Here is a 12905-nt window from a genome sequence, read left to right as displayed (position 1 = left end):
AATGGGACAAACAGAAAACATGTAGCAAGATGGTAGACTTAAGTTTAAGCATACTGATAATTATATTAACTGTCAATGGACACAAACGTTACGTCCGGAACTGCTAAAACTGGATAGAAAAGTAAGGCCAAGGGGTGCCTGGGTGGCTCAGTTGGTTAAGGTCTGCCTTGGGCTCAGGTTATGATCCCAGGGTTCTGGAATGGAGCGCAAAGTCGGGATCCCTGCTCAGCAGGAAGCCTGCTTCTCCGTCTCCCTCTGCCCCATATCTCCTGGGCTCATGCTCTCTCTCTCAAACAAATAAATAAAATCTTTAAAAAGAAATAGGGATGCCTGGGTGGCTCAGTAGGTTAAGCATCTGCTTTCAGCTCAGGTCGTGATTCCAGGATTCTAGGATCAAGGCCCACCTTGGGATCCCTGTTCACGAGAAGTCTGCTTCTCCTTCTCCTCCTTGTTCATGCTCTCTATCGTTCTCTCTCTCTCAAATAAATAAATAAAATCTTTTAAAAAGAAAAAGAAAAGTAAGACCAAACTACCCTTGAATGATATGAGGGGTTAGGGCAGTGAACCTTCCCCACATAGTTGAAAATGCACATTTAACTTTTGACTTCCCTAAAACTTAACTACTAATAACCTACCTTTGAGAGGAAGCCTTACTGGAAACAGTCAATAAACACAGATTTTGGATTTTATGTATATTATCTACGGCATTCTCACAATAAAGTAAGTTAGATAAAAGAAAATGTTACTAAGAAAATCATAAGGAAGAGAACACTCATTTACAGTACTGTCCGGTATTTACATAAAAAATAATCTACATATAAATGGACCTTTGCAGTTCAAACCTGTGTCATTCAAGGGTCAACTATTCAAGTGTCTACAAAATACCTCAATTATAAAGACACAGCTAGGTTACAAGTAAAAGAATAGAAGCATATATATATATAATATCCTAATGACAAAAAGCTTGAATGGCTAATTAATATCAGACAAAGAATACTTCAGGTAAGGCATAGTATAGTACTAAGGAAAAAGAGGGATGTTTCACAATGATAAGTCAATCAAGAAAACATAACAATCCTAAATAGATATGCTCCTAATTACAAAACTTCAAAATGAGTAAGAACTGAAAGAAAGAAACCCATAATTTCACCTGGTGAGTTCAACACATTTCTACCAGTAATCAATAGTGTAAGTAAATAGAAAATAAGTAAGGGTATTGAAGACTTACACTGCCAACAAACTTAGCCCCATGTGTTTACAGAACATGATGCTTAGCAACTATAGAACAGATATTTTCCATTCTATGTGTAACTGTTATAAAGATTCAAAATATGCTGGACAATAAAACCAGTTTCAGTAAATTTAAAGCATTAAAATCATATAGATTATGTTCTCTTCTCAAAGAGAATTAAATTAGAAATCAATAATAAATAAATAACCAAATATCTGGAAAACCCCTGAATACTTAGAAATTAAATTTTAAAAAATACTTCTAAATAATTTGTGAATCAAAGAAGAAACCTTTGAAAAAGGTTTAAACAAGGGAAATTAGACAACTATAGCTGAATGATTATGAAAATTATGTTTTAATTTTACAAACTTCAATGATCAGATTATAATTTATTAGAACTACACTATACATACTTTTGGTCTCATGTATTTCCAAAAAAGTTATATATCTATAATTACACAAATCACTTTTTCATGTTTTTAAATAAATTTATAGGTTTCTTTATATAGAAAAGAAACTAATGGTAGCCAGAGGGGAGATAGTGGGGGGATGGGTAAAGTAGATGAAGATGATGAAGAGGTACAAACTTCCAGCTACAAAATGAAGAAGTCACAAAGAAGAAAAGTACAGCATAAAGAATGTAGTCAACAATACTATAATAGCCTTGTCTGGTGACAGATGCGAACCACACTTATTGCGGTGAACAGCTCATAATGTACATAAATGTCAAATCACTATGTTGTAGACTTGAAATGAATATAACATTGTATATCAACTCTATTTCAATAATGAAAATATTTTTTAAAACTACTAGCCTACTTAAAACAAACAAACAAACAAAAAAAACTAAGTGGCAACTCTTCTGGGTTGCTTCCCTGTTCAGAAGCTTTGCACTTCATCATTTAATAAACTTTGCTTTGCTGCCAAAAAAAAAAAAAAGAAAGAAAGAAAAAGAAAAAAGAAACTACAGTGATCAGTAGTTAATCCAACAAAAATGTGCTATTTACACAGAAAATAATGTCTTTATTAAATCAGACAAAAGAAGATCTAAATTAATGGAAAGATATGCCATTTCCCTGGACAGAAAGTCCCCATATATCATAAATCTATCAGATCTCCCCAATTAATCTAGTAATTAACTTAATTCTGGTCAAAACCCAGAAATTTACTTTTCTATATGACTTAAGACTTACTTTTCTATGCGATTTACTTTTCTATATGACTTCAGAAGTTAATTACACAATTCCTATGGAGAACAAAGAATCAGAAATATCCAGGATAATCTTGAAGAACAACAACAGTGTAAAAGGATGTGTCCTACTAGTCACTGAAGCTTATTATAAAGCTGTAGTCATGTCAATTCATTAAATTCTTTTTTTTTTAAAGATTTTATTTATTTATTTGACAGACAGAGATTACAAGTAAGCAGAGAGAGAGGAGGAAGCAGGCTCCCCGCTGAGCAGAGAGCCCGATGTGGGGCTCGATCCCAGGACACTGGGATCATGACCTGAGCTGAAGGCAGAAGCTTTAACCCACTGAGCCACCCAGGCGCCCCAATTCATTAAATTCTTAATCCTGAAACATTTTCAGGGGCCACATCTGGGGCCTGTGTGACACACAGAAAACATGTGCCATCATCTCCCAGTAGAAATGGATGAGGATTAAATGACACTAAAGGCTTAATCCTGAATTAGAATCAAAGTGAACACATCATGCACCCTGCAGCCATAGAGGGAATTAAGGCTGAGGGGCAAAAGAGTAGCAAAACCATGACTTTCTTTGGATGCAAACCTAGAGGAATAGAAATGTCAGGATAAAGACGACATACAGCATTGCAATTCAAGGAATTTACTTACATGACTCAGGGCTGATGATGACCTTTCCAACAAATTCTCCACAATTTCAGACTCATCTACCTTTGCTTATTCTGCTTGAGGATTTTTAAAGTTGAATTTTAATGAAGCTCCATGTGAAATGTCTACACTTGTTGCATTCTTCAATTTGAACTAAAGTATTACTGTCCCGCCACTAGGAAACGAACTCCCTTTATCCTTCCTCCCGAAATTACATTTCTTATTTCATGGAAAGTCTCTGCATTTGTGACATTACCCAGTGGATTTTTTATATGTTTTTAAATCAGTGTGGAGGCCACTGAAAAGCATGTTTGTGAAGAATCTACATTAGGAAAGAAAATACTTGCTATAATATAGGTGAAAAAGAAGGTCATAAATTGTGTATGTTATATTAGTCCAATCATGTTCAACATGATACACAAACAAATAAAATCCTGTGTAGAAAACAGGACTAGGGAAAGAAAACATCCAGAAGTGTCTCTGGCTATGTATTTAATATGTGATTAAGCATGTGTTTAATATGTGATTATGTTTAATATGTGATTAAACATATTTTTATTTTTATATGTTATTTTATTTTATTGTTTTCCAGGAGTGTTTGTTTTTTTTTTGCATTTCTTAAGTTTGTTATATGTGTAACATTCAAAATTAAGAAACACCTCTCAAACACAGAAGCCAGTGCTGAACAGTGAAGAGGTCGGGCTTCAAATCAATTGGACCTGGATTCAAGTCCCAACTGTATCCCTTCAGAGTTGTGTAGTCTTTGTGAGTTCCTTAGTCTTTGAGTCCTGATTATCTGAACTGTAAAGTCTGAGTTATATAACACCTACATGCAAAGTTTCTGTGAGAATTAAGCTAAAGGACATAAAAAGTGGTTAGCATTGTGTCTAGCACATAGTAGCCACCCAATACATTATAGCTTTAATTAGAGATAGTCACATTAGCAGTAGTATACAGTCTAAAGGACCATAAGATGCACTCTTCTCAGGAAAGGAATCGAGGACAAACAACTGGCAATAAAGAGGTCCTTTAATGCCACTTGTGACAAGAATGAGAGAACCCTGAGATCCATCACCATGAAGTGGACCAGCTGGATCAATCTAACATGGCAAAAGACAGAGTGGGGCTATTATGCCACCTAATGTATGTCTTCATCATGAACATGTGGTGGAAGATTGTAACTCTGGAGTGGTCCTCAGCTGCACAGAAGCAAGATCTTCTCCAGAGCAACAAACAGCCCGCATGTAGGAATGGATGAGGGAGATATTCAGATTGATCTTTGCTTGGTGTTTTCCTGAGCATCGAGGAAGACAAGAGGCCACCAAGGATATTGGCCAGAAAAAGTACTTGAAAGTTGGACCTTAATGTAAAGATTGACTAAGAAGTTGGAAACAAGGACGGGGAGGTTCACCAAGAAAAATTACAGCAGTCAGGGGGGTGAAGTCAATCTGAAGAGAGCAAAGAACAGGGCTGCTAAAAATGACATGGATAGAGCAATAAATGAATCAGAGGTTATAGCATAACTGGGGAGGATTCAGTTGAAAATATCACCAGTAGTTTCTGGCAATAACCAAATGCAATCATAAAAAATATCTGTTTCATAAAAAGAAAAATACAGCAAGAAAGATAGCACATTTCACCCTGCCACATCCGAAGAGGCTGAAGTTAACTAGTTAGTGCTCAGTAACCAAGGAACAACTGCCCTCTCTGTAGAGCTGCCTAATCCCAGACAGTGACTGGGGGGCCCAAGGAGCTGGTCAGCAGATTTAATCCTTGCTCAGCAGCAGCCCTTACTGGGCTCCTCCAGATCAGTTTTCCCACTGCCCCACCCCCAACCAATCTGTCAGTCAGCCTGGCCCAACTGACAGAGAGAAGGAAACCCTTGCAGCCTTCACAGACCAATAATGGCCAGAAAGTGTTTGGCTCATATAAATATCATTTAAAATGTTTATATGGAATTCTAAAGAAAACCAGATAGGATCTGAAGAAAAGCAGAATGTAACAGTGAATCCATCTTTGGCTATTACTCTGGTTACAATATTTGTTTATTTTAAAATAAAAACCTCAAAGTATTTAAAATGCCATTGTTGAAGATAATCATACCATACATTAGTAGTTAGAAAACTGGCTGTGCATTATCAAGGACCAAGTCTTCCTTTATACAGAGAGAGAGAGAAAAAGGGAGAGAGAGACGTACATGCACACACTTTTTTTTAAATAAACAATTGCTCACATAAAGGAAAGTGGTCTTTCAATCTCAATATGACTCTGGGGATTTTTTTAAGCTTATAAGGGGAAATGCATGATGGCATGCTTCATCAATTTGAATGAAATCAACATCTCTTACTCTTGTAAGGTTTATTAAAGATATTCAAACAGTGAAAATGAAATATTAACAATTCTCATGTAGACAGTAATGATGTTAAATGTTTATGGCATAAATATATCAACCAAGTCAGGGAATTTTCCAATTTATTTTCAATCAAAATTTTCTTCAAAAATTGTACCTCGTAAGACTCTATTTACTCACCCATCTTAAGGGAACATCTTTTTCTAATGGTTAAAATTAAGAATGAAAATTAACCTAGACTGAATTAGGTAACATGTGTGCCAAGTACCATGAAGCATAAACCAGGAAAGGGCAAGTGGCAAAGTCATAACCCAAAAGAGATCCAGAAACAGGATCAGACTTTCTGATACCTTTACATTATCCCCAAAGGATGGCTTTTTTTTTTTTTAAGGTTTTATTTATTTATCAGAGAGAGGGGGAGAGAGCGAGCACAGGCAGACAGAATGGCAGGCAGAGGCAGAGCGAGAAGCAGGCTTCCTTGCTGAGCAAGGAGCCCGATGTGGGACTCGATCCCAGGACGCTGGGATCATGACCTGAGCCGAAGGCAGCTGCTCAATCAATTGAGCCACCGAGGCGTCCCAAGGATGGCTTTTCTTTTCTTGAACCTGAGATTTTTGTAGCTAGCTCTCACTGCACAGGTATGGGCCTTGGTCTAGGTGAGGTGATAGGGAAGCCAGGCACTGAAGAAAATGAACCTATCTATGTAAGAGCACACACACCTCCACAAGTAAAATATCCACTCTTTCCTAGACCAATGCTGATGTTCATTTTTTGCACCTTCTACAGTTCCTTCTAAGGACAGGGTCAGGTGATTTCTGTCCACTGCTATATTCCCAGCATCCCAAATTGTTCTTGGCAGAAAACCTATGCTGAATAAATGTTTGGTGGATGAACCTGTCAAAGAAAAAACACTGTGTCCTACCTGGCAAAATGCTGATGAATAGCCAAAGGTTGCTGAACATCTCTTATCCTACTAATTATGTTCTGTTCCTAAAAGAAAAACAGGTGAAAAGAAAGGAAAGGAAAGGAAAGGAAAGGAAAGGAAAGGAAAGGAAAGGAAAGGAAAGGAAAGGAAAGGAAAGGGGAGAGAGAAAGAAAAAGGAAGAAAGGAAAAAAGGAAAGAAGGCAGGAAGAAGACAGGCAGGCAAACCCAAAGGATAGAGAAACAAAGTCGCATCTACACATACATCTCTTACTGGTTTTGCAGTTTTGGGACTTCTGTATGGTATGTTCTCTTAGCCTGAGGCAATATACTAAGAAGCAAAATGTTTCTTACATCCTTCAATATTCTGGTAGGACATTTCCAGTTTCTATATGATGCAGTAAAAACTGAACATGCCCCTGAAAGAAAGCAGCAATTCTTTAAATTCCTAATCTTAGTCATAGTCCAATTAAAAATCTGGATCATCTATAAACCCTTTGTATGGTCCTGCCAATTCTGAAATTTCAGCCATTCATTTGATCCCTGTGCCCACTACACCCTGGCAGCACACAGGCTTATGGGAAAGACTGACATCTACATAAGTCCACTGATTCAAGTCAACGGAATTATCACTGCTGGACTAGAAACTTCACAGAAGGTGTCTGAGGTAATTATGCAATGGATCCAAAAGACCTCAGCCAGTAGATGGAGGAGGAGAGGACACCACAGGCAGAAAACAAAGCCTGAGTAGAGGCACTGTCGTGGAACAGCATGGTATGGCGACATCAGATTGTCTTTACTACTGCCTAGCATGTGAACCTGGGCAAGTCACGTGACCTTTCCGGGCCCTAGTTTCCTCACCTAAAAAACGGGAATGATAATAGCACCACTTCATTGGATGTTGTGAAGATTCACTGAAATGACGGATAGCAAACTGTATGAAGAAACAAAGTAAGACGGTGATTCCCAGGGGCTGGGGGAAGGAAAAATAGAGAAATACTGTTTACATGTACAGAGTTTCAGTTTAGGATGATGAACAAGTTGTGGAGACAGAGAGCGGCAATGGCCGCACAGCAGTGTGAATGCACTTAGTGCCCCTCAGTCATATGCTTAAAGCATGGTTAAATTGGTAAATTTTATGTTATGTGTATTTTACTACCACAATAAAAAGGCAAAAGAAAAGAAACCAAAAGAAACCAAAGAAAACCAAAAATAAAGGTCCAGGCCTGCTCTGCATGCAACACAATGTGGTTGAAATCAAGAATATCAGGTGGAGGAGGGTTAGATCAAATTTGATCTACCCCCCCCCTAGTGTCACATGAGAACACGTGGAGGTGCTATGACTCGAAGTGATATTCTGTAAAGATAAAATGGATATTGGTATTTTATCAAGATCACCCTGGGGGTGGGTTAGATGATTACAAGGAAGTTGAGGCTGAAAGAAGGCTACTATTTAAAATGAGTCCCCCAGGGCTCCCTGGGGGACTCAGTCAGTGAAGCGTGTCTGCCTTCTGCTCAGATCATGAACCCAGGATCCTGGGATTGGCCCCCACATCTCATAGGGCTCCCCGCTCAGTGGGGAGTCTGCTTCTCCTTCCCCCCTCTGCTACTCCCCCTGCTTATACTCTCTCCTTTCCTCCTTCTCTCTGTCTCTGAGTCAAATAAGTGAATAAAATCTTTAAAAATATATATTAAAAAAATTTAGTGTGGCCCCCCTCTCAGCAGAGTTGGTCTTACCTGAAGCTTTGGGAAGCACAGGGTTAGAACACCCAAGGAATTCAGCCCAGAAAGGCTTACAATGGGACAGTGGCAGCACAGACAGGGCCATCATCACTAACAATTATGGAACTTACTACATACATGCTAGGTTCTGTGTATTTCAAAACCCACCATTTTAACCTCTCAACTGTGTGGCAGGTGCTATTACTCCCACTTCTCACATGGAATACTATTACCCAGTCATAAAAAGGAGGGAAATCCTGCCATTTGTAACAATATAGATGGAACTTGAGGGCATTATGCTAAAAGAAATAATAAGAAGTGAAAGACAAACACTGTATAATCTCACTTATATGTAAATGTTAAAAAAATTTCATTGAAACAGCAGGTTGATGGTTGCTCTGGGTGGGGGATGGGGGTGAAGGATATGGGTGAAGGTGATCAAAAGTTGCAAACTTCCAGTTACAAAATAAATAAGTTCTGGAGGTATAATGTACAGTGTGGTGATTATAGTTAACAATAATGTACCTTATATTTAAAACTTGCCATGACAGTAGATATTAAAAGTTGTCATTACAAAGAAAAAGATTTGTGACCATATAATGTGATGGATGTTAACTTATTGTGATAATCACTTTGCAATATATACATAAATCAAGATGCTGTACACCTTAAACTTATACAATGTTATGTGTCAATTACATCTCAATAAAACTTATTTTAACTAATGACCAACTTCTCTCCATCATTTTTTATTGAGGTGTGATTAATATATGGTATTATATTAGCATCAGGTGTTCAAGATAAAGATTCAACAAATTTATACATATCTCAGTGCTCATCAAGACAACTGTGCTCTTGATTCCCTTTATCTATTTCACCCATCCCCCAATCCCTTCTGGCAATCACGAGTTTGTTCTCTGTATTTAAGAGTTTGGCTTTTGTTATTTTTCTTTGTTTTGTTTCTTAAATTCCATATGAGCCAACAAAACTGGAAAAAAAATTTTCAGTTAGAGTTGAAGTAATTTTCTGAGCTTTCATAGATAGTACCTGACAGAACTGGGATTCCAATCAGTCTGTAGACATTGGCTTTATCACCTCTTCTGTGCTGCTTTTCAAACCTCAGGGGAAATGAGCTTGCCCTGTCTTGCTCCACTACCCACTATCTCTGTTATTAAACAGTGAGATTATTACTCTGACATTTTGGAAGCTCACCTGATATGGATGATGGCATATGAATAAATGGATAACTTTTGAGCTTTCTAACTACCCACTTGGATGCAATCTCCTACATCCTTTCTCCCACCTTTGCCTGGGTTGTACGTGAAGTCCCTGAGTAATGTGCTTCCTCATCTGTGGTCAAACTGAGTGTCCCCTCCACAAGCCTGTCCCATCCAGAATCCCAAGGCTATGCAGGAATTCAGCTGATCAGTGACAGGGTGGCATTTAATGTTTGTTCCTTTCCCTTCCTTATTTATCAAGAGAACTCAACATTTACTTCCCTTGGCAGCAACAACAGAAAGTTCTCCAGAATTAAATTTTCCCCTTATTGTATAACAATCCTCTAAAAGGACTAGAAAGTCCAAATTCTTCATCTTTACCCAATTATATGTCAAAACTCCTCAAGTGTGAGCATCAAATCTCTATCCCTACAAATCAAAGTTGCAAAATTACCTTCCATACTTCTCTTCCTTCTCTCTCCTTGTTTGAGCCCATCTGATCAGCATCCATGGAGCCCACCTCTACACTGTGGCTCTTGCTTGCCTGCTTCTCTCTCTGTCCTCCATGCCAGAACTCAGGCTCAGGCCCTTCACCTCAATTCCTAGAACCATCCTGTCCTCCTTGATCTCCACTCTTACCCTACTTCAGTCTATCCTCATATATTCAGTACACTAACCTAATATTGTATCTTCTCCCAAAGTCTTCCCCTGGGTCTCCCACTATCCCAGACTTACAAAGAGGCCCTGATCTCTCCAACAAGTAACTTACTCAATTCTCACATCACCTGTGTGAGGTAGGCTCTGATGTTTTCATCTCAGTTTCTCAGGAAACTGGAGCACAGAAGGATGGCCCAAGATCACCCAGCTTGTACATTTTCCATCTGATATTTGAATCCTAGGAGTCTGGTATTGGGAGTTAAAAACTATACTACACTGTCTTCCATCACTGTTTCCAGGAATTCTTCCCAGATTTCCCCCCAAGTCTTCTCTTTGAGGACCCCTATATAAACTGTGCTCTGTGTACATTAGAGTGTAAGTATCCTCAGGGCAGAGGAGTCTTACTCTGCTTTCTATACCCTAACATATTTAAAACTGTTCTCCCTATGTACAAATTACTTGGTATCTGTTTAATCCAAAAATGTGCATAAGCATGAAAGAGGATATAGAGAATTCATGCTACCTCTAGTGAGAGAGCTGGTGCCATCTACTTCACCTTCATAGTTCTCCTTTCTCTTTGCCAAGTTCACAGTGACAGAATATAGTCCTATACACCCAGATGATAGAAGAAAGGAAATGGGAACTCAGAATACCAAGGATCAAAGGGATGTGGGCCTTAAGAGTCTTGGGGTTTTAGAGAAGAAATGCTTCCAGAGAAATCCAGCCTATTCAATGTCCAAAGTGAATTTTGTTCACCAACCTTATCATGGCTTAAGCTATTTCAGAGTTGGAGGATGGTAATGGCCTATGGAAGCATTTAGCAAGATAAATGGTTTCCAAGTTTCTCATACCTAATGGCTAAAGTACTGTTTTGTACTCTCTTGAACTGTCCAGGGCTATCTCCACTCACAACAGGCAAAGGGAAGTTCAACATTAGTTTGATTTTCCCTGAAAGAACAAGTTCCCTCTGCAGAACTTCACATCCTAAAAAAGCAGAATTGATCCAAAGTCTGCTAATCATGGCAGCTAGACTATAAAATCTCACAAATGAACCCTATAAATATCCAGGTGAAAAGATTTGTAGGATTTCAGTCAGAACTGTAGAACTTCATGGTTTCACTTAATCCCAAAGCATGTCCTAGTACTAAACACAGAAATCAATCCCTATAGAAGCCTCCACCCCTGAGATGCAGAAAAGGAGCTTTAATGATGCAAGATTCATGAGAGCAAAACCAGTTTTCTTAAGGATGTCCTGTCTGGTGCTATTTTTCCCTGAATGATTCCTTCAATCTCTATTTTGAGGGCTAGTCTTTCCTTAGCAAAGACAGTGACTGTGGGGTTTGCAGGGCAATTCTATTTTTTCTGACTTTATTGAGGTATAATTGACACATAAAACTGTATATATTTAAAGTGTACAATGTGATGATTTTATGTACATCTACACTGTGAAATGATTACCATGATCAAGATAATTAACACACCCGTCACCTCACATAATTATCTTTTTTTGTGGTGAGAACACTTAACATCTACTCTCAACAAATTTCAAGTAGAAAGTGCAGTATCCTTAACTTCAGTCACATTACTGCATGTTAGCTCTCCAAACTTAGTCATCTTATAACTGAAAGTTTTAAAACTATTGCTCAAAATCCCTATATTTCTTGCTAAGTCACTCTAAAACAACCTCGATTTTCTATTAATCTATGAAATGTATAATATTCTCCTAACTGACATTTAAGAAAATCTAGTGAGAACTAATAGGGAAGCACCAGTAGGTTTTTATCATACCTTTTTTAGATTTTCTTTTGATTTTCCCTGGACTTACTCTGAATTCTTTTAGAACTAGGACAGATGAAAGCACATAGTCTGTGCCCTCATGAAGATGCCAGTCCATACAGGAAGAGACATTTAAACCGATAGTTACAATCCCTCAATTAAAAAGGATTTCGTTGGGGTGCCTGGGTGGCTCAGTTGGTTAAGTGTGTACCTTTGGTTCAGATCATGATTCCAGGGTCCTGGGATTGAGCCCAGCATCAGTGTCCTTGCTCAGCAGGGAGCCTGCTTCTCCTTCTCCCTCTGCCCCTCCCCATGCTAGGGCACACATGTTCTCTCTCTCTCATAAATGAATAAAATATTATAAATAAATAAATAAATATGATTTCACTAAGTTAAAACAGTCTGCGAATTCCAGAAAAACCCACGCAGAACTGGAAAATATTGCAAACTTTTCAATTTAATCACCAAGGCTATGTTTCTATCTCTTCTTTAAAATTCAAGGAAACTGGGGTGCAGTTTGCTCAGAATCTGTGTTAAGGCCCCTTGCTCTAAGAGTTCTGTGAATATGAGAACAACCTCATTATAATGTTATTTTTACATTTAAGCCATAAAACTTCCTTGGGACAGGGCCCAGATTCAACCACATTTACCAGGTTAAGCTTTATAGCAGTAGGAAGATAGAAGATTTTTCAAAAAAGTTTGACACAGTAGGGCCGCCTAGGTGGCTCAGTGGGTTTAGTCTCTGCCTTCAGCTCAGGTCATGATCTCAGGGTCCTGGGATTGACCCCCATGTCTGGCTTTCTGCTCAGTGAGAGCCTGCTTCTCTCTCTGCCTGCCTCTCTGCCTACTTGTGATCTCTATCAAATAAATAAATAAAGTCTAAAAAAAAAGTTTAACAAAGTAATAACATTAAGAGACCTTTATTAAACACTTACTAAATCCAAGGTTCTATTATTACCATCCCCATTGTACAGATGAGGAAAATGGAGTCCGGGGAGGTTAGCTAACTTTCCCAAGGCTGCCTTCAGAGTCAGTGGCAATGCATTCACTCCCTAGTGTACCACTTCTCCATGACTTGACATTGGCCCTCTTTCAAGACCTTGCCCATCTGCAAACGCCACGTGTCATCTCCCACCTACCCTCCTCCCACCCTCCCCCGCCTCCATTCTCCACCCAT

The sequence above is a fragment of the Mustela lutreola genome, chromosome X (genome assembly GCF_030435805.1).
Source record: "Mustela lutreola isolate mMusLut2 chromosome X, mMusLut2.pri, whole genome shotgun sequence".
Lineage (NCBI taxonomy): Eukaryota > Metazoa > Chordata > Mammalia > Carnivora > Mustelidae > Mustela > Mustela lutreola.
The sequence above is the reverse complement of the archived record's forward strand: the minus strand, read 5'-3'. Positions refer to the sequence as shown.